Source organism: Xenopus tropicalis, chromosome 5, assembly GCF_000004195.4.
Source record: "Xenopus tropicalis strain Nigerian chromosome 5, UCB_Xtro_10.0, whole genome shotgun sequence".
Classification (NCBI taxonomy): Eukaryota; Metazoa; Chordata; class Amphibia; order Anura; family Pipidae; genus Xenopus; species Xenopus tropicalis.
The window spans coordinates 151,110,956-151,134,638 of record NC_030681.2 but is presented as its reverse complement, the minus strand read 5'-3'; the positions used below and the strand labels follow the sequence as shown (position 1 = coordinate 151,134,638).

Genomic DNA, 23,683 nt, shown 5'->3' with positions numbered 1-23,683 from the left:
AACATATAAAGCAATCAGTAACCGATACAAGAGGGGAAGGGAGCCCTGCCCAAAAGAGCTTACACTCTACAAGGAGTAACATATAAAGCAACCAATAACCGATACAGGAGGGGAAGAGAGCCCTGCCCAAAAGAGCTTACACTCTACAAGGAGTAACATATAAAGCAACCAGTAACCGATACAAGAGGGGAAGGGAGCCCTGCCCAAAAGAGCTTACAATCTACAAGGAGTAACATATAAAGCAACCAATAACCGATACAAGAGGGGAAGAGAGCCCTGCCCAAAAGAGCTTACACTCTACAAGGAGTAACATATAAAGCAACCAATAACCGATACAAGAGGGGAAGAGAGCCCTGCCCAAAAGAGCTTACACTCTACAAGGAGTAACATATAAAGCAATCAGTAACCGATACAAGAGGGGAAGAGAGCCCTGCCCAAAAGAGCTTACACTCTACAAGGAGTAACATATAAAGCAACCAATAACCGATACAAGAGGGGAAGAGAGCCCTGCCCAAAAGAGCTTACACTCTACAATATTGTGTGGATCCAACTAATCTTTGTGCTTCACAAGTTTTGCCAAAATGAAAACTACATACAAATGAATTATATTTACTAAAACCCATGTAAAAGGAAATATTTCAATTTAAAAAATACAACTTTTTCACATATTTTATGAAAACTTAAAAAAATAATCAGGATTATAATTTTTGTCCCATCAGTGACTGAAAAACAGTATTTGTCACATAATTTTAAAGTAAACCGGCCGTTTCCTAAAGGGAACACAAAAGCCGATGACAATAATAAACATTGAAATACCGAGGATTATATTCCATGTTTATTGTTCTTGGTTCAAAGGAATTTTCTTTGTTGTGAAAAATGAATGAAGATAAAGTTTAATGTGGATTCTCGATGCTAAATACAATGAAACATTCAAAATGATCGGAGCTCTTCCAATTTGGTGGCGATTAATTGCAGTTTACGGTTCAAACACATTTATTTACGTGTCGCGATATTGAAAAGAAGTGAAAAAGTTTCACCAAAATGAAAACTCAATACAATTTAATCTTTATTTACTAAAACCCACGGGGCAAGGAAATATTTCAGTTTAAAAAATAAAGTTTTTTCACACATTTTATGAAAATCTAAATATATATATTTTTGGGTCTGTATAAAGAAGGTATTAATAAAACGATAAAACAGAAAAATAGAAACTTTTTTTTTTTTTTTAAATAGTTAATAGTTTTTGAACTTTTAGAAATAGTCATAGATTTGCCAGTACAGGTATGGGATCCATTATCCGGAAACCTATTATCCAGAAGGCTCTGAATTACGGAAAGTCCGTCTCCCATAGACTACATTTTAATCAAATAATTCAGATTTTTAAAATTGATTCCCTTTTCTCTGTAATAATAAAACAGTACCTGTACTTGATCCCAACTAAGATATAATTACCCCTTATTGGGGCAGAACAGCCCTATTGGGTTTATTTCATGGTTAAATGATTCCCTTTTCTCTGTAATAATAAAACAGTACCTGTACTTGATCCCAACTAAGATATAATTACCCCTTATTGGGGGCAGAACAGCCCTATTGGGTTTATTTAATGGTTAAATGATTCCCTTTTCTCTGTAATAATAAAACAGTACCTGTACTTGATCCCAACTAAGATATAATTACCCCTTATTGGGGGCAGAACAACCCTATTGGGTTTATTTAATGGTTAAATGATTCCCTTTTCTCTGTAATAATAAAACAGTACCTGTACTTGATCCCAACTAACATATAATTACCCCTTATTGGGGGCAGAACAGCCCTATTGGGTTTATTTAATGGTTAAATGATTCCCTTTTCTCTGTAATAATAAAACAGTACCTGTACTTGATCCCAACTAAGATATAATTACCCCTTATTGGGGCAGAACAACCCTATTGGGTTTATTTAATGGTTAAATGATTCCCTTTTCTCTGTAATAATAAAACAGTACCTGTACTTGATCCCAACTAACATATAATTACCCCTTATTGGGGGCAGAACAACCCTATTGGGTTTATTTAATGGTTAAATGATTCCCTTTTCTCTGTAATAATAAAACAGTACCTGTACTTGATCCCAACTAAGATATAATTACCCCTTATTGGGGCAGAACAGTCCTATTGGGATTATTTAATGGTTAAATGATTCCCTTTTCTCTGTAATAATAAAACAGTACCTGTACTTGATCCCAACTAAGATATAATTACCCCTTATTGGGGCAGAACAGCCCTATTGGGTTTATTTAATGGTTAAATGATTCCCTTTTCTCTGTAATAATAAAACAGTACCTGTACTTGATCCCAACTAAGATATAATTACCCCTTATTGGGGGCAGAACAGCCCTATTGGGTTTATTTAATGGTTAAATGATTCCCTTTTCTCTGTAATAATAAAACAGTACCTGTACTTGATCCCAACTAAGATATAATTACCCCTTATTGGGGGCAGAACAGTCCTATTGGGTTTATTTCATGGTTAAATGATTCCCTTTTCTCTGTAATAATAAAACAGTACCTGTACTTGATCCCAACTAAGATATAATTACCCCTTATTGGGGCAGAACAGCCCTATTGGGTTTATTTAATGGTTAAATGATTCCCTTTTCTCTGTAATAATAAAACAGTACCTGTACTTGATCCCAACTAAGATATAATTACCCCTTATTGGGGGCAGAACAGCCCTATTGGGTTTATTTAATGGTTAAATGATTCCCTTTTCTCTGTAATAATAAAACAGTACCTGTACTTGATCCCAACTAAGATATAATTACCCCTTATTGGATCAGCAAGTCACTATTTACTTTTTTACTTCTGCATCTTAAAAAATGTAAACACCTTTATTCGTCTATGAATTAGGTTTTTCTTATAAATACATTTTCCTATCACATTGAATAACTGTGCATTATGGGGGTTACTATTCACAGAACCATTATAACTTAGCCAAAGCCGAAATGAAATTTTCCTTAATCACAGACTAGAAACTCCTTTATTATATTTATTGCTAAAATGACTGCGCTTTCCCCTTTTCCTTTGAACAGAATATGAATGTGAAATATGAAAGCCGGAACCATTTATTTAATTTCATTGTGCTTACCCCTATCAGAGTCGCGCCTTTTCTATAAGGATACTGGCGTACGGGTGATGTATATGGAGCCCGTAATGGACATTACGGTTTGTAAGCTTAATACTGGAGCCGCTAATGATCCTCTGTAGAAGGCAGAGGATAGAATAATAGTCAATTTTATATAAATATAATAAGTACAGCTGATTTAAACACTAAAAACACGATTTACCATTTAGAAATGTCGCCAATTCTAAAGCTAGCTCCAATATTAAGTACCGAAACCTCAGATTTACGACGTACAGTAAATTTATTTAGCGTTTTCTTCACTCTCAGCAAAGGTTTATTCTTTTTATTTTTGGGGGAGTCAGTTGGAAAAGCGCCAACATCTCTCAGGTGTTTCTGGACACAACTTTATCATCAATATATCTGCAACAAAAAGCAGTTTTTACATTATTCATGGCTCTTCGCCTCCTATTTTTTACAAGCCAACAGGTCTAATTTATAGAGGCAGATGTTCCACAAACAGTAAGGTTTTATCCCATTACCTTAAATAACTGTTTACCGTAGGGGAGACAAAGTGGAAAGGGGCTATTTTTGAAACATCTTTGTTTTTCTGGAAGCCGTCCAATTGGTTCTGTGCATCGGAGCGGCTTTGGGGAGCCATTAACCTCTGCAGCTTACGCGCTCAGAAACCAAATACTGTACATCCTCAAGGAGCGATGGCACGAGGCTTTCCTGTTTTCGCAGCCTGAGTTACGGTAATAATGGTAGGGGCAGCTGAAAAAACACACCCGGACCCTCAAGACTAAGGCCTTTAGCACAGGGAGTGATCCCGCGTCTCTATGCACAACCAGTGGGGGCGTTTGTACTGCTAACAGGGATCCGTGTACCTCTGGGACCCCTCGGGCTTTCATTAAGTAATGATTAATAACTTTATAGGAAATGAACACTTCTTCATGTGGTTCCTAAATAAATATTTGCAGAGTTTTGTCTATAAATTACCCTTTTGTTCTATGTAAACTTCCTCAGACGATGCTACTATTTACAAAGTGTTGTGAAGAGATTTTTTTTTTTTTTTTTTTGTTCCGACATTTTAATTAAGCGCACGGAAATAAAATACCTTTCTGTATTTGCAGGGGATTTTACTGAGATTTGAACCAGAAGTCTAGGGTTGTGTCCGAGTGTATTAGCCATCAAGCCACTCCTTCCCGTATTACACGTGCCTATGTTATTACACTTTGAAATAAGTCTTGCTTTTGCCATGGATATATAAACATTTGAAGACACTCAGTTGACATAAAGCTTGATTTCCTTATGTCCTATAAAGGACAAAGTGTCAGGTAGGAGGACTTCAGTCACACTTTACTGCTGCGCTGCAAGTTGGAGTGGTATCCCCCCCCCCTCACCCCCAGCAGCCGATCAGCAGAACAATGGGAAGGGAGCAAGATAGCAGCTCCCAGTAGGTATCAGAATAGCACTCAATAGTAAGAAATCCAAGTCCGGCTTGGGACTCCTCCAGTTACATGGGAGTAGGAGAAACAATAGGTTAGCTGAAAGCAGTTCTAATGTGTAGCGCTGGCTCCTTCTGAAAGCTCAGACTCAGGCACACTTTACTGCTGCGCTGCAAGTTGGAGTGATACCCCCCCCTCACCCCCAGCAGCCGATCAGCAGAACAATGGGAAGGGAGCAAGATAGCAGCTCCCAGTAGGTATCAGAATAGCACTCAGTAGTAAGAAATCCAAGTCCGGCTTGGGACTCCTCCAGTTACATGGGAGTAGGAGAAACAATAGGTTAGCTGAAAGCAGTTCTAATGTGTAGCGCTGGCTGAAAGCTCAGACTCAGGCACACTTTACTGCTGCACTGCAAGTTGGAGTGATATCCCCCCCCTCACCCCCAGCAGCCGATCAGCAGAACAATTGGAAGGGAACAAGATAGCAGCTCCCAGTAGGTATCAGAATAGCACTCAATAGTAAGAAATCCAAGTCCAGCTTGGGACTCCTCCAGTTACATGGGAGTAGGAGAAACAATAGGTTAGCTGAAAGCAGTTCTAATGTGTAGCACTGGCTGAAAGCTCAGACTCAGGCACAAGGCACTGAGATGGCGCCTACACACCAATATTACAGCTACAAATACATTTGTTGGTTCAAGAATAAAAGGTTAAATGGCAGAGGGAATTATTTGCTGTGTAACAGTGTCATTTAGAAATAAAGGGATACTGTCATGATATTTATGGTATACTTATTAACTCATTAACCACTCTATTCAAAGCTTACAAAATGCTGTATTTTATGTACTGAGGTCACTGTATCAGTAGAAAGGTTGTGTCTATGGCATGTTTATTCTCCTGAAATGGAAAAGATTAAGCTTGAAAATTGTATATATTATAGACAATTGTAGGCCACACTGAACTTAGATACATCTCAATTTTCCATTTTAATTGTATCTCTCCTCCCCTGTAGCCAACAAATATCCCATTCCGTTCATCCATAAGACTGAAAGCTCCCACAGACGGTAGATTTTGACCCATGATGCACATATTTGTATTAAGGTTGCTGTACTTATTTTATTACACACAAAGTAAAATATATGAACAGGAGAATACACACAGAGAAATAAAACCTTGGAGGAACCCCCTTGACAGACAATAGCTTGGGTTTACCCCCTTTTCCCTGGAGCCGAGTGCAAAAGCACCAGTAATACACTCTGGCCTCACCAACTGTAAAATCTGCCGTTTCCCATAATGTGGAGAACTAGGGAATAGAGGTAACAGCACATAGCCGGATCCTGCAGAGCAATTGTACGTAGGTAGGGTACGGCCAATGGGTAGCTGGGCAACAGTTATTCTCGAGTTGTGCTGTATATGCCTAGGGATTCATTCATTCTCATCAGGACCCAACACTTGTGCGACTAAGGGGGCTGATGACTGAAACGACACAGCACAGACACAGGCACAACAAATGCCATGACAAACATGTATATCAGGAGCATTCTTTAGTGACACCGGAAACACACGCCATAGCAACAGCTTCTCAGGTAACTACAAATTATCAGCAACAGAAAATGTCAGCTGTGTGACGAGTATGGCGTGTTTAGGTCATGTCTTGGGGCCTTTTATGTAACCAGAAGCGCTAAGGGCCAGAGAGCAAGCTATTGGGATTACAATTGGATACAATCGCACAAATATGGTCTCTGGCAAGTCTCAGCACTGCTACACACCTAATGGTACATCCCGCTCTCATGTATCATAGGGACACTGCTTAGTCTTTTCTGTATATTAGTCTCCTATTATCAATGTTCATTAAAAAACCCAAAAACTTCAAAAGTTCTGAATTACAGGAAGGACATCTCCCATAGATTCCATTATAAGCAAATAATTCTATTTCTTAAAAATAATTTCCCTTTTCTCTGTAATAATAAAACAGTACCTGTACTTGATCCCAACTAAGATATAATTACCCCTTATTGGGGGCAGAACAGCCCTATTGGGTTTATTTAATGGTTAAATGATTCCCTTTTCTCTGTAATAATAAAACAGTACCTGTACTTGATCCCAACTAAGATATAATTACCCCTTATTGGGGCAGAACAGCCCTATTGGGTTTATTTCATGGTTAAATGATTCCCTTTTCTCTGTAATAATAAAACAGTACCTGTACTTGATCCCAACTAAGATATAATTACCCCTTATTGGGGCAGAACAGCCCTATTGGGTTTATTTCATGGTTAAATGATTCCCTTTTCTCTGTAATAATAAAACAGTACCTGTACTTGATCCCAACTAAGATATAATTACCCCTTATTGGGGGCAGAACAGCCCTATTGGGTTTATTTCATGGTTAAATGATTCCCTTTTCTCTGTAATAATAAAACAGTACCTGTACTTGATCCCAACTAAGATATAATTACCCCTTATTGGGGCAGAACAGCCCTATTGGGTTTATTTAATAGTTAAATGATTCCCTTTTCTCTGTAATAATAAAACAGTACCTGTACTTGATCCCAACTAAGATATAATTACCCCTTATTGGGGGCAGAACAGCCCTATTGGGTTTATTTCATGGTTAAATGATTCCCTTTTCTCTGTAATAATAAAACAGTACCTGTACTTGATCCCAACTAAGATATAATTACCCCTTATTGGGGCAGAACAGCCCTATTGGGTTTATTTAATAGTTAAATGATTCCCTTTTCTCTGTAATAATAAAACAGTACCTGTACTTGATCCCAACTAAGATATAATTACCCCTTATTGGGGGCAGAACAGCCCTATTGGGTTTATTTCATGGTTAAATGATTCCCTTTTCTCTGTAATAATAAAACAGTACCTGTACTTGATCCCAACTAAGATATAATTACCCCTTATTGGGGCAGAACAGCCCTATTGGGTTTATTTAATGGTTAAATGATTCCCTTTTCTCTGTAATAATAAAACAGTACCTGTACTTGATCCCAACTAAGATATAATTACCCCTTATTGGGGGCAGAACAGCCTTATTGGGTTTATTAAATGTTTAAATAATCTTTTGGTAGACTTAAGGTATGGAGATCAAAATTACAGAAAGATCCCTTATCCAGAAAACCCCAGGTCCTGAGCATTCTGGATAATGGGTCCCATACCTGTACTATTTACATCTGACCAATAAGACTGCACCATTTCATAGTACCAGAGAACTACTCTGCATTATGACAAAGTATAAAACATACACCTGGAAGTTTCCGAAGGTGCCAAGCCGAAAAATCACATGCCTTCTACTGGACCAATGAGATTGTGCCATTCCATCGTATGGGATAACTACCTAGCAGTGCAATGTTGCAATGGGGAAACCATGTACGTGGGGGTTTCCAAGGCTGCTGAACTTGGTTATGCAGTCTACTTGCTTGCAAAGCTGATTGGATACAGGCTCACCTACCCATCCGACCAATCACACTGCTGCAGAACGTCTGTGTGTGTGTGATACAAGTACTAAGCAATGTGCAGCAGGCATACAGAGACAGTGACTGTATGGAGGGAGAGGCAATTCTTCAATGTCAAATACACGTTTAATAGCCTATTATTAATTGACCTTATAATTAATGTATACAAGGAAGAAGGGGTGGGCACGTTTACTAAATGTACAGTATATGGGAATGTGTGAGCCACTGTATCTGCTATGATTGCACCGACGTGAGAATTGTGCCACATTTCCTATGTCAAAGAGCCAAGGCACACATACACGCTAGGCCCCATCAGCCAATGAATGGGCAGAGTTCTGCCTTTTGCTCCCACACTACTTCCTGTTACAGTTAGAGCTGCATCACTTCCTGTCAGCTGATCTCTGAGGGAGCACACAGCCCATCACAAAATGGCGGCTCAAGGGGAAATAAAAGGGCAATATTTACTGATATATATATTCCAGATTCTTTAATAGGCCCCTTAATGTAATATAAACTGTCTGTTGGTTACGTATTCATTCTGGGGGTTTAGTTTCCCTTCAGCAAACACAGACAGTGCAGTAATTATCAATTAAGTTTTATAATGTTAACGAGCAGCCAGCAGCATCATCAGGGACCTGCATAGTAACAGACACTTATAACGGTGGTTCTCTGTAGGGCTAATACAGGTATATGGCAGTGAGAGGGTTAAGCGAGACCTTGCTGTGACCCTGGGGCTCACAAGATGTTGTTGCAGCGAGGGGCACCCCTTCCTACAGGCCGTCCCCCCACTAACACTCCCACGGGCCCAAGGCTGCCGAGAGCGAAGGGATCGTTTGAAGTCTCAGTTGGTTTATGTCTTGTGTCCCCTCTGTCAGGAAAAGGATGCACTCTCGGCCCCCATGTGTGCGCGGCTGATAAGCCGGAGGGTTCCTGCGTGCTGGGGGCTTATCAGCCCTTCCTGCGCCGCGGCGGCCTAGCCTCTGGGAAGCCTGACATTATGGCTTATGGCTGGCCCAAAGGTTGCACCTCAGCAGAGACCCCCAGTCAGAAAGCGCTCACGGAAATCTTTGTATAAAAACAAGCAGAAGCCTGTCAGAGAGTGCTTATATTACTGGGAGCCATGTGTTAGAAAGAAAAAGCCCATTATCCTCCATTCCGGTCACTGCTCCAACAAATGTGTGTGTTTAGCCAACGCAAACGGCATATTTATTGCTCCTGGTAACTGCCCAGCCAGTAACCCCGCCAGTAAGCCCACCAATAACCCAGCCAGTAAGCCCGCCAATAACCCAGCCAGTAACCCCGCCAGTAACCCAGCCAGTAAGCCCGCCAATAACCCAGCCAGTAAGCCCGCCAATAACCCAGCCAGTAAGCCCGCCAGTAAGCCAGCCAGTAAGCCCGCCAATAACCCAGCCAGTAAGCCCGCCAATAACCCAGCCAGTAACTGAGCCAGTAGCCCAGCCAGTAACCCCGCCAGTAAGCCCACGAGTAGCCCAGCCAGTAATCCAAGCAGTAGCCTACTCAGTAACCCCGCTAGTAACCCAGCCAGTAGCCCAGCCAGTAAGCCCGCCAGTAACCCAGCCAGTAACCCAGCAAGTAACCCCCCGCCAGTAACTGAGCCAGTAGCCCAGCCAGTAAGCCCGTCAATAACCCAGCAAGTAACCCCCCGCCAGTAACTGAGCCAGTAGCCCAGCCAGTAAGCCCGCCAATAACCCTGCCAGTAACCCCACGAGTAGCCTAGCCAGTAGCCCCGCCAATATCCCAGCCAGTAACCCAGCCAGTAACCCCATCAATAACCCAGCCAGTAGCCCCGCCAGTAACCCAAGCAGTAACAACAGTCCAACACAACAGGACTATTTATATTACATTTAGTTGTAACTATTCCTATCTTAACTTTAATATGATTTCCCCACCCAACAACCTAACGATGGGCGGACTGTTGCACTTTTATACCTGTGCACACCTATCCCAAAGTATATGACGAAGGGTGGCTTGACTGCCAGAAACTTTATTCTTTTCCTACACACTCTGTGGCTAGATAGCCTTCATTCAACTGCATGTATGCGGCTCCTATATTCTTCTTTGTATCCAGTTTGTGATACCATGCCAGGTATCTAAGGGGCTTCAGCACCACCAGTTGTGCAGGATTATCACTTCTCTACTACTGTACCCATCTGTAAACCAGTTCAAATGGACTCAAATCAAATGGTCAATCAAAATCATCAGAAAATGGTCCAACAAATAAACAATGGGGCGACTATCTTGTGCGAGCTTCTAAAGCCACTCTGGGCCCTAAGAATAAAATGGCTGGAGAATGTTGACTCCTCGGCTGAAGTGCAACTGGCATTCTCTTTAATTACATATTTTCCTTTAGGAAGAAAGGATTCACTATTACGACATAACACAAGTATTCTGTGCAGTAAATCAGTGGAGGAGAAACGTGTCCAGTGATGAAACTACATAACACTTGGGGTGACACCAAAGAAACTCGACGGCCGTGATATCAAATAGCAAAACTGTAACGTGATGTTTGCACAAAATCTCAGCAATGCACTCGGTTTCCTGTTCCTCTCCTTTCCTCTCCTAGGGTCAGAAAGTTCTTCTTTCATCTGTTCCTGCCCGCAGGAAATAACCTCTACCCACAACTAGCAAGCCGCAAACCTCAAGGAAAAACAAGGAAGAAAGATAGAAGCATATGGAGGCGCACACCCTCCCCAACATGGGGTAATTTAGCAGCGATGGAACACACAGGCACAACGTTTGCTGCAGCCCTAGCACACAAACAAAGGAGGAAATCACATAGATAAACCGACTGGAACGCAGGAAACGAGAGAAAGTACAATTTTACTAGAGGTTTAGCTCACTAATCACTCCTAGTGCGGCCGCAAGCGTGCAACTGGGACATAGAGATACTCATATGGGTGAAACGTCCAAGGAAAAACGTGAATATTGTCAATAGAGAGAGATTGGAGAACACGTATGTAGCTACACATGTCACACTGAGCGGCTGTATTGGATGGAGAGCTGTAGGGCTGGCTGAAGTGTTCCAGCCCTGTTATTAGAGAAAGGAAGCACACACCGTCCTGGGATTGTAGGAAGTCATCAGTATGTTCTTGGAAGGAGGTGAGGGCTCAGCTAAGAAATGTACTTTTGGATTAGTCATTCCCTCATCACAAGCCATTTGCACAAATACAAAACTACGAGTGTTTATTAAGGAAGTAAACCCTCAATAACATGACTGACGTATCTTCTGCCTTTGCTAAGGGGTAACCCATCCAACCCATCAGAATGGGGTGTTGGCACGGCACCCTGAGGAGCTCGTTTTGGAAATCTGTACTACCTTATCTAGTTAGTTGTTTATTTAGCAACAGTACAGTTATATTATAAAATATAAGGATACTTGAAGTCCCCGGTGATTTCCAGTAAAAGTCATGGGACTCCTAGGAGACCTTTAAAGGGATACTGTCATGATTATTATGGTATACTTGTTGTTTATTTATTTTCAGATATACCTGTACTTTATTTTTAAAACCCCTGTCCCAACACAGTACAAAGATACCTCCCAACCATGACCAGATTCAATCAATTACCACCCAGATCCAGTGACCTACATAGTTACATAGGGTTGAAAAAAGTCCACAGCGCCGGATTTCTTACCAGGCCGGCCCGAGCAGTGGGGAGAGGTCCTCATTGCTCCGTATGGGAACAAAATTTCAAAATTGCGTTGCCACGAATCCGGGCCCGAGAGTCCATCAGGTTCAACCCTTCCAAGTAAACCCAACCTATACTTACCAATCTATACACTCACATACATAAACTATATATACACAAACACTAATACTAACTGTAGGTATTAGTATCACAATAGCCTTGGGTATTCTGCTTGTTCAAGAACTCATCCAGGCCCCTCTTATAGGCATTAACAGAATCTGCCATTACCCCATCACTAGGAAGGGCATTCCCCAACCTCCTCACTGCCCTCACCGTGAGGAACCCCCTACCCAACATCCCCCGGCAGGGCATTCCCCAACCCCCTCACTGCCCTCACCGTGAGGAACCCCCTACCCAACATCCCCCGGCAGGGCATTCCCCAACCCCCTCACTGCCCTCACCGTGAGGAACCCCCTACCCAACATCCCCCGGCAGGGCATTCCCCAACCTCACTGCCCTCACCGTGAGGAACCCCCTACCCAACATCCCCCGGCAGGGCATTCCCCAACCCCCTCACTGCCCTCACCGTGAGGAACCCCCTACCCAACATCCCCCGGCAGGGCATTCCCCAACCCCCTCACTGCCCTCACCGTGAGGAACCCCCTACCCAACATCCCCCGGCAGGGCATTCCCCAACCCCCTCACTGCCCTCACCGTGAGGAACCCCCTACCCAACATCCCCCGGCAGGGCATTCCCCAACCCCCTCACTGCCCTCACCGTGAGGAACCCCCTACCCAACATCCCCTGGCAGGGCATTCCCCAACCCCCTCACTGCCCTCACCGTGAGGAACCCCCTACCCAACATCCCCCGGCAGGGCATTCCCCAACCTCACTGCCCTCACCGTGAGGAACCCCCTACCCAACATCCCCCGGCAGGGCATTCCCCAACCCCCTCACTGCCCTCACCGTGAGGAACCCCCTACCCAACATCCCCCGGCAGGGCATTCCCCAACCCCCTCACTGCCCTCACCGTGAGGAACCCCCTACCCAACATCCCCTGGCAGGGCATTCCCCAACCCCCTCACTGCCCTCACCGTGAGGAACCCCCTACCCAACATCCCCCGGCAGGGCATTCCCCAACCCCCTCACTGCCCTCACCGTGAGGAACCCCCTACCCAACATCCCCTGGCAGGGCATTCCCCAATGGGATAACCTTCTATACCCTTGTGTGTTCTCTTGGCTTGTTATGTTCTTTACTATTAAAGTTCAACTGCAGCTTAGAAAATACAACGTAATTGCATTTCAGTTGCAAATGTTATTATGTATTGGTTTCCTATACGGGGCACAGGGTCTTTATATCGGGAAAATATAAATTAAGGCTAATGAATCTTTAAAGCTTAATTTGAGTGGATAGTATATGGTATATTCTAGACCAGGGATCCCCAGCCTTTTTTACCTGTGAGCCACACAGCCAAGTAAGGGCTGTGATTGGCTATTTGGTAGCCCCATATAGCCTTCCAGCCTGCAGTAAATTAGTGTCTTAATACATAGTAACATAGTAAGTTGGGTTGAAAAAAGACGTACGTCCATCAAGTTCAACCATAATGCCTATATCTAACCTGCCTAACTACTAGTTGATCCAGAGGAAGGCAAAAAACCCCATCTGAAGCCTCTCTAATTTGCTGCAGAGGGGAAAAAATTCCTTCCTGACTCCAAGATGGCAATCGGACCAGTCCCTGGATCAACTTGTACTAAGAGCTATCTCCCATAACCGTGTATTCCCTCACTTGTACTAAGAGCTATCTCCCCTACCCCTGTATTCCCTCACTTGTACTGAGAGCTATCTCCCATACCCCTGTATTCCCTCACTTGTACTGAGAGCTATCTCCCATACCCCTGTATTCCCTCACTTGTACTGAGAGCTATCTCCCCTACCCCTGTATTCCCTCACTTGTACTGAGAGCTATCCCCCCTACCCCTGTATTCCCTCACTTGTACTGAGAGCTATCTCCCCTACCCCTGTATTCCCTCACTTGTACTGAGAGCTATCTCCCCTACCCCTGTATTCCCTCACTTGTACTGAGAGCTATCTCCCCTACCCCTGTATTCCCTCACTTGTACTGAGAGCTATCCCCCCCTACCCCTGTATTCCCTCACTTGTACTGAGAGCTATCCCCCCTACCCCTGTATTCCCTCACTTGTACTGAGAGCTATCCCCCCTACCCCTGTATTCCCTCACTTGTACTGAGAGCTATCCCCCCCTACCCCTGTATTCCCTCACTTGTACTGAGAGCTATCTCCCATACCCCTGTATTCCCTCACTTGTACTGAGAGCTATCTCCCCTACCCCTGTATTCCCTCACTTGTACTGAGAGTTATCTCCCATACCCCTGTATTCCCTCACTTGTACTGAGAGCTATCTCCCATACCCCTGTATTCTCTCACTTGTACTGAGAGCTATCTCCCATACCCCTGTATTCCCTCACTTGTACTGAGAGTTATCTCCCATACCCCTGTATTCCCTCACTTGTACTGAGAGCTATCTCCCATACCCCTGTATTCCCTCACTTGTACTGAGAGCTATCTCCCATACCCCTGTATTCCCTCACTTGTACTGAGAGCTATCTCCCCTACCCCTGTATTCCCTCACTTGTACTGAGAGCTATCCCCCCTACCCCTGTATTCCCTCACTTGTACTGAGAGCTATCTCCCCTACCCCTGTATTCCCTCACTTGTACTGAGAGCTATCTCCCCTACCCCTGTATTCCCTCACTTGTACTGAGAGCTATCTCCCATACCCCTGTATTCTCTCACTTGTACTGAGAGCTATCCCCCATACCCCTGTATTCCCTCACTTGTACTGAGAGCTATCTCCCATAACCGTGTATTCCCTCACTTGTACTAAGAGCTATCCCCCCTACCCCTGTATTCCCTCACTTGTACTGAGAGCTATCTCCCCTACCCCTGTATTCCCTCACTTGTACTGAGAGCTATCTCCCCTACCCCTGTATTCCCTCACTTGTACTGAGAGCTATCTCCCCTACCCCTGTATTCCCTCACTTGTACTGAGAGCTATCTCCCCTACCCCTGTATTCCCTCACTTGTACTGAGAGCTATCTCCCATAACCCTGTATTCCCTCACTTGCTAAGAAGCCATCCAGCCCCTTCTTAAAGTTATATAATGTATCAGCCAGTACGACTGATTCGGGGAGGGAATCCCACAACCTCACAGCTCTCACTGTAAAAAATCCTTTCCGAATGTTTAAATGGAACCTCCCTTCTTCTAAACGGAGTGGGTGCCCTCGTGTCCGTTGGAAGGACCTACTGGTAAATAAAACATTAGAAAGGTTATTATATGATCCCTTTATATATTTATACATAGTTATCATGTCACCTCTTAAGCGCCTCTTCTCCAGTGTAAACAGACCCAACTTGGCCAGTCTTTCTTCATAAATGAGACTTCCCATACCCTTTACCAGCTTAGTTTCCCTTAATGCCTCCAAACTTTACTCCAAACCTGGAATCCAAACTTGGAATTTTAAAATAAACACCTGCTTTGGGGCCACTGGGAGTAACATCCAAGGGGGTTAGGGAGCAACTGGTTGGGGATCATGTTCTAAAGCAAGGAAAGCCCAACTTGTGGGGGATGTAACGAATACATGTCCTGGCACACAAGAGATTGGCGTGTTGTTACAGTGTAACATGTTCTAGAATTAAGCAAGGATTCTACATATACTCCCATCCCAGAAACTCTCTCATAAAAAAAGGCGAGATCCAGTACCCAATAGCTGCCTTGTACCAGTACAATATTGCCTCGATACACCTATGAACGTAGTAATAGTGGACTTCTGTTAACTATATAGTTATAGAGTTAAGACTAAAGTTCCCCCTATTGTAACATATAGGGATATTATAAGCCCCTGAGGAGTTTCTTATAATATATAGTGAATAAAGTGCCCCCTATTGTAACATATAGGGATATTATAAGTCACAGAGGAGTTCCTTATAATATATAGTGAATAAAGTACCCCCTATTGTAACATATAGGGATATTATAAGCCCCCGAGGAGTTCCTTATAATATATAGTGAATAAAGTGCCCCCTATTGTAACATATAGGGATATTATAAGCCCCCGAGGAGTTCCTTATAATATATAGGGAATAAAGTGCCCCCTATTGTAACATATAGGGATATTATAAGTCACAGAGGAGTTCCTTATAATATATAATGAATAAAGTGCCCCCTATTGTAACATATAGGGATATTATAAGTCACAGAGGAGTTCCTTATAATATATAGTGAATAAAGTACCCACTATTGTAACATATAGGGATATTATAAGTCCCCGAGGAGTTCCTTATAATATATAGGGAATAAAGTGCCCCCTATTGTAACATATAGGGATATTATAAGCCCCCGAGGAGTTCCTTATAATATATAGTGAATAAAGTACCCCCTATTGTAACATATAGGGATATTATAAGTCACAGAGGAGTTCCATGACCATATAAAGATACGAGGCCTTGTGCTTTTATACAGGTCATGGAACTCCAAGGTGACTTCTAATATCCTCATGTTTTACAACAGGGGGTACATTATTTATTATAATATAGAAGATTAAGTGAGTCATGTGACAGAAATGAGATCACTAAGCTCTAATTATAACTGATGACATCATTAAGCACCGTTTATAAGGATATAATATACAGTTTGGTCCAATAGGTAAATGACCAAACTGTATATTATAAATATATTAAGTCTTTACCTCTATAGGACACAATGTAAGCACAAACGATGAAAAGCGTCTGTAACAATTAAGAAGATATAGATTGTAAGCTCTACGGGCAGGGACCTCCATCCTCTTGTGTCTTTGACTCTTATCTTATTGCAACAGTATCTTGTATTTATTTGTGTTTATTGTTATACTTTGTATTTATCTATTATTATCTTAAGAACCCCCTGTTTGTATTAATGTATTCTACTGTACAGCGCTGGGTACATAAGTAGCACTTTATACATAAGGATATACATACATACATATTACATACATGGTCTCCCTACCATGCAATTTCCTATTACAAAACATTAGATGATTTAGCTATAAAATAATTAACAGCAATACTAATTAAACATACTCGGAGAGGCAAATGCAATGGCTGGGATATATTGTATATAAATCTCTATATATCAATAGCTGTTTGTGTCTAAGGGAAAGCTGACTTATAAAGAGGCTCTAATTTGACTTGAATAAAATAATAAAGACATATCTTGTTTTTATAGCTGGGCGAGAGCAGCCGATTAGAGTTGAAGGGTGACACCCCCGTGCCATGGAGCGGCCGAACGCCCGGTTGCCCAAGGGAGGGCCGGCACTTGGAATGGTGAATCACCGGCATCGGCATGTCTCATTTCCCCCAGTGAGGTAATGGGATGGCCAGTGAAATACACAGAGATATTGGCTTGATCCCTTTCCTGAGGCAGCCAGCTCCCTATCAGCACTTGCACAAACAGGAAAGAGTCAGAGCTTCGCGGCTACTGGACATGTGCTATTTAGCTCTGTTGCCTGGTTGCGCATTTAACCATTTCCACAATAAAACAAAATAATATCTTCCCCTTTAGGACTTCCCCATATACGGCATAGGGTACGACTGGCCGCGACCAAGTCAACAATAATGGCGAAAACAAAGTAAAGGAAGACGCAGATGTTCATTACATATAACCTTCTTTTTCCTCTTCCTGCCTAATGACTTTTCCTGCAGTTACGCTAATTAGTTTGAAAGCACCAAGAGGCAGATTAAGAATATATACGACCCTCTTATTGGCAGAATTATACTCGTTTACACCAGTGCCCAAGACTGACCTTAATTGCCATTTAAGTTGTGCCATAATTGAACAAACTTTAAACATGCTTCCATAGGGAGCATACAGATATGTGGAGCTCTGCAACCAATATAGATCATTCATATTATTATTATTAACATTTATTTATAAAGCGCCAACATATCCCGCAGCGCTGTACAATAAGTGGGTTACATACATTGGGCATACAGTGTAACATATAAAGCAATCAGTAACCGATACAGGAGGGGAAGAGAGCCCTGCCCAAAAGAGCTTACACTCTACAAGGAGTAACATATAAAGCAATCAATAACCGATACAGGAGGGGAAGGGAGCCCTGCCCAAAAGAGCTTACACTCTACAAGGAGTAACATATAAAGCAATCAATAACCGATACAAGAGGGGAAGGGAGCCCTGCCCAAAAGAGCTTACACTCTACAAGGAGTAACATATAAAGCAATCAATAACCGATACAAGAGGGGAAGAGAGCCCTGCCCAAAAGAGCTTACACTCTACAAGGAGTAACATATAAAGCAATCAATAACCGATACAAGAGGAGAAGGGAGCCCTGCCCAAAAGAGCTTACACTCTACAAGGAGTAACATATAAAGCAATCAATAACCGATACAAGAGGGGAAGGGAGCCCTGCCCAAAAGAGCTTACAGTCTACATCAGCCTCTGCCCCAATGGCTACCTACCAGTCAATACCACATACACATTACGGCCCTTTTCCCTGGGAGCCATTTAAGCGGTCTCTATACCAACTACCTAGAGCCAACCCAGACAGACACGCTTGTATAAAATGGCAGCACAGGTATTTCTCTGTAATCCAGGCCCCCCTAAGGGAGACATAGTCTGTACCATAGAAAAACCATGATTGTGCACTAAGCTCGGCATAGCCCCGGGGGCAGCCATTCCTGCACTGGTTGAGCCTTATGGGGGGGTATAAGTCAGGGTTTTTGTGGAATACAGCCCAAGCCCAAGAACCTTGTAATTGATCCCAACTAAGATATAAATAATCCTTATTGGATGCAAAACAATCCTATTGGGTTTAATTAATGTTTTATTAATTTTTGAGTAGACTTAAGGTATGGAGATCCAAATTACGGAAAGACCCCTTATCCGGAATACCCTTGGTCCCGAGCATTCTGGATAATGGGTCCTATACCTGTACAGAAAATATTATGCAGACAGTCCACCTAAATATACTAAAAGACTAGAGTTTAAGGTGCCCATACACGGGCCGATTGTAGCGGCTGATATGGGTCCCTTAGACTGATTCGGCAGCTTATCGGCCCGTGTATGGCCACTAACGACGGGCCTGCCCGACCCATATCCGGCCTGAAATCAGGCAGATATCGATTGGGCAGGTTAAAAAATTTAGTCGGAACGGGGACCGCATCAGCTCGATGGTGCGGTCCCCGAACCGACTGCGCCTATTCCGGCGTTCTAATCCGATCGTTGGCCCTGGGGCCAAACTGAATTAGCTTAAATTCCCCGATATCGTCCACTCGTAGGCGATATCAGGAGAAGATCCGCTCGCTTGGCGACCTTTCCAAGCGAGCGGATCTTAACGTGTATGGGGACCCTTAAACTATATGGTGTGAACCAGTCTAACTGTGCCCAGCCGCTATATAGCAAATGATTGTGGCGCTGTTCAAAAAATCTTACAAACAGCGGGTGAATCAACCATGCTGCATTTTTATGGCATTATTGGAACATATCCATTCCTATGGCTGAATAACTATTATAGGGTTACTGTACCCTTGAGCAGACACTAATCTCAATATCAGCCACGTGACCAAACCAGAAGCCGCCACATACAAACACTGTAACCCAGCTGTCTCTGTGGCCGTGCAGCGGCGGCCTTTCCCTCGCACATATACAATTAGCCAGCACATATCTGACTCATGAACTCATCCACCCACAGACGGCTCCCCCCAAAATAGAAACTGCAGCTTTTGCCTATGGAGGTGAGAGGTCCGATGCCAGAAATGGAACATTCCCGGCGTGTAATAGGGATGGGGGCTCGCAGACTCACACTCTGTTGGAAGCCATTTAGCCTCCGCCACTCGGGTCAGGATGCAGGGCAAATCCCATTAAGCCTCTATCTGGCACGGGACTTCAAAGCTTTACAGGCCATTTTGGGCCGATTCCAGCTCAGTAGTCCCCTCCACCAGTAACCTACTCATCCCTTTGTGTAAAGATTAACCATTAACTCTATAGACTCTCAGGTTCCACACGTTTAATATGTTTGAGTTTAAATAATTAGCAAATATTGGGAATTGGATATTCAGTTTTTTTGATTCTTGCATATTTAAAACCTATGGGTTAACTTTTAGTAGGATGTAGAGAGTAATATTCTGAGACAATTTGCAGTTGGTCTTCTTTTTTTTTTTATTTGTAGTTTTTTACTTATTTCATTTTCGGTTCAGGGGGAGTTTCAGCATTTATTTGGTTGCTAGGGTCCAGCAACTGATTTTGTTATTAAGGGTCATGCCCCTCTCTGTGACGCAGTCATTTATTAAATGAAACCAAAAATGTCAGAAAAAAACTAGAGACGCATTTTTTTTCGAATTTGGCCCGAGAACTTCATAAAAGATAAAGGTCTGAATACCAAACCCAATCTGAATTTGTTAATTAGGACACGGAAGGGTTAAAGAGCGCTGTGCGTGCAGTGAAAAAAATTCAACTTTTGTGTTTACGTGACAAAAAGTCATGTGATTTTATATAGTCGGATTCGGTTCAGCCAGGAGCGCGGATTCGCCCAAATCCCGCTGAAAAAGACCGAATCTTGGCCCAATCCCGAAACGAATCCTGGATATTTTTTTTTATATATTTTAAAAATCCAGACTGTTTTTAGATTCCACGACGTATGACAGAATACCCCACGTGCCACGATTGTGCCCTAGAATCACGGCGGGGCAGAAGGGCACAGAGAAGCTACAGAGCTCCGTCCGGCGCTGATCTATAGTAACCAATAAGCACGAGGGCATCAGAGAGACAAGTAAAGGGCTCGGGGGCAGTTGCGCTGCAGTTGTTGTCTCTGGCAGAACATGCAGCCAACTAGTTATGTGCTCCCCGTGTAGCCAACATCAGAGCAATCCCGCTAAAGCCTGGCAACCCGCCGGGTACATGGGCCCCTGTATGTTACTCACATAAAAGAGGACATCATTTTGCAAACAAATTAACCGTTCCATTGGTTTCCGTAAGCAAACATACTGGGCTAATCCCTAATGCCCCCCCCCATGGCAGCCAGAGTCATTGCTACGGTGCGCAGCAGAAATGTCAAATTTGGGCTGAATTTTAAAGGAAACGTCAACCCCAAAAATAAGTTTTTGCCTAAAAAAAGAAAACATAATTCCAAACAATCAGTGCTTTATAAGTGATGTGTAAATGTAATTGCTATAGAAAGCAGCATTTGCTGAACTCCCAGTTGTTACTGTTTAAACAATGTTGCAAAGGTCAGTCTCCCCCAGCGAGTCGGGTCTGTCAGGCTGCTGCCTTGTGTTACACTGTTTCAGGGGTCAGTCTCCCCCAGCGAGTCGGGTCTGTCAGGCTGCTGCCTTGTGTTACACTGTTTCAGGGGTCAGTCTCCCCCAGCGAGTCGGGTCTGTCAGGCTGCTGCCTTGTGTTACACTGTTTCAGGGGTCAGTCTCCCCCAGCGAGTCGGGTCTGTCAGGCTGCTGCCTTGTGTTACACTGTTTCAGGGGTCAGTCTCCCCCAGCGAGTCAGGTCTGTCAGGCTGCTGCCTTGTGTTACACTGTTTCAGGGGTCAGTCTCCCCCAGCGAGTCGGGTCTGTCAGGCTGCTGCCTTGTGTTACAGTGTTTCAGGGGTCAGTCTCCTCCACCGAGTCAGGTCTGTCAGGCTGCTGCCTTGTGTTACAGTGTTTCAGTGGTCAGTCTCCCCCAGCGAGTCGGGTCTGTCAGGCTGCTGCCTTGTGTTACACTGTTTCAGGGGTCAGTCTCCCCCAGCGAGTCAGGTCTGTCAGGCTGCTGCCTTGTGTTACAGTGTTTCAGGGGTCGGTCTCCCCCAGCGAGTCAGGTCTGTCAGGCTGCTGCCTTGTGTTACACTGTTTCAGGGGTCAGTCTCCCCCAGCGAGTCAGGTCTGTCAGGCTGCTGCCTTGTGTTACAGTGTTTCAGGGGTCGGTCTCCCCCAGCGAGTCGGGTCTGTCAGGCTGCTGCCTTGTGTTACACTGTTTCAGGGGTCAGTCTCCCCCAGCGAGTCAGGTCTGTCAGGCTGCTGCCTTGTGTTACACTGTTTCATATGCCGGAGCCCCCAGGGCAGGGAATAGAAAGGGACAGACACCTTCTAATAGCAATTATATATACAAATAAGTCTACAAATAACCATTAAAAAATGTATAATGAATGTATATTGCACAGTTGCTTAGAATTAGGTTTTCTTTTCTTTTATGATATTCTGGGTTGACTTGTCCTTTACTTTACTGCTCCATTTTGGAATAGAATCTTTCTGTTGGTATATTTTTGGGACCCTACAACTGATGCAATGGTTTCTTACATTACTTTTTTTTCCCGATATTTTACTCATTTTTCATGAAATGGCTTCCTGGGGAGGGTATAACAAACGCGCCACTGAGCTGCTGCTGCCCCGGCCCTTCCAGAGAGCCCTGCAGGGGAGTCGGGGAGCCTGCCAAATGTTTCCCAAGCAGCACAGAGACCATCCATCTCCGATGATTGAGGGCAGCCTCCCCCGCCCCGGCTTTGTGCTTTCTGCCTACTGACTGACAGTGATAAAGAAGCCCGGCGGCCCCTCACACAAACCAGAATCAGTGCCCGGAGTATTTAGGCCAAGTGGGCGCAAGAGCATTATATTAAGGGCTGAAAATCAAACGCATAATCACTCATCCATGGGGTACCTGACACAGAGCCCACGGATACTCTGCTTTAATATATGCTCTGTTTATTAACTGATTTAATTACCATTTAACATCCTGAAATATAGAGTAAAAAAAAAAGTTGCTATTATATATATATATATATATATATATATATATATGGGATCCGTTATCCAGAAAGTTCTGAATTACAGAAAGGCCATCTCCCATAGACTCCATTATAAGCAAATAATTCTAGTTTTTGAAAATGATTCCCTTTTTCTCTGTAATAATAAAACAGTACCTGTACTTGATCCCAACTAAGATATAATTACCCCTTATTGGGGGCAGAACAGCCCTATTGGGTTTATTTAATGGTTAAATGATTCCCTTTTCTCTGTAATAATAAAACAGTACCTGTACTTGATCCCAACTAAGATATAATTACCCCTTATTGGGGGCAGAACAGCCCTATTGGGTTTATTTAATGGTTAAATGATTCCCTTTTCTCTGTAATAATAAAACAGTACCTGTACTTGATCCCAACTAAGATATAATTACCCCTTATTGGGGCAGAACAGCCCTATTGGGTTTATTTCATGGTTAAATGATTCCCTTTCTCTGTAATAATAAAACAGTACCTGTACTTGATCCCAACTAAGATATAATTACCCCTTATTGGGGGCAGAACAGCCCTATTGGGTTTATTTAATGGTTAAATGATTCCCTTTCTCTGTAATAATAAAACAGTACCTGTACTTGATCCCAACTAAGATATAATTACCCCTTATTGGGGCAAAACAGCCCTATTGGGTTTATTTAATGGTTAAATGATTCCCTTTTCTCTGTAATAATAAAACAGTACCTGTACTTGATCCCAACTAAGATATAATTACCCCTTATTGGGGGCAGAACAGTCCTATTGGGTTTATTTCATGGTTAAATGATTCCCTTTTCTCTGTAATAATAAAACAGTACCTGTACTTGATCCCAACTAAGATATAATTACCCCTTATTGGGCAGAACAGCCCTATTGGGTTTATTTAATGGTTAAATGATTCCCTTTTCTCTGTAATAATAAAACAGTACCTGTACTTGATCCCAACTAAGATATAATTACCCCTTATTGGGGGCAGAACAGCCCTATTGGGTTTATTTAATGGTTAAATGATTCCCTTTTCTCTGTAATAATAAAACAGTACCTGTACTTGATCCCAACTAAGATATAATTACCCCTTATTGGGGCAGAACAGCCCTATTGGGTTTATTTAATGTTAAATGATTCCCTTTTCTCTGTAATAATAAAACAGTACCTGTACTTGATCCCAACTAAGATATAATTACCCCTT

The 23,683-nt window shown here is 43.0% G+C and overlaps 1 protein-coding gene across 2 annotated transcripts in view; it reads right to left on the bottom strand.

Moving 5' to 3' along the window:
* pinx1 (PIN2 (TERF1) interacting telomerase inhibitor 1) overlaps positions 1-23,683 on the bottom strand; it is an 89,274-nt gene that overhangs the window by 23,279 nt on the left and 42,312 nt on the right.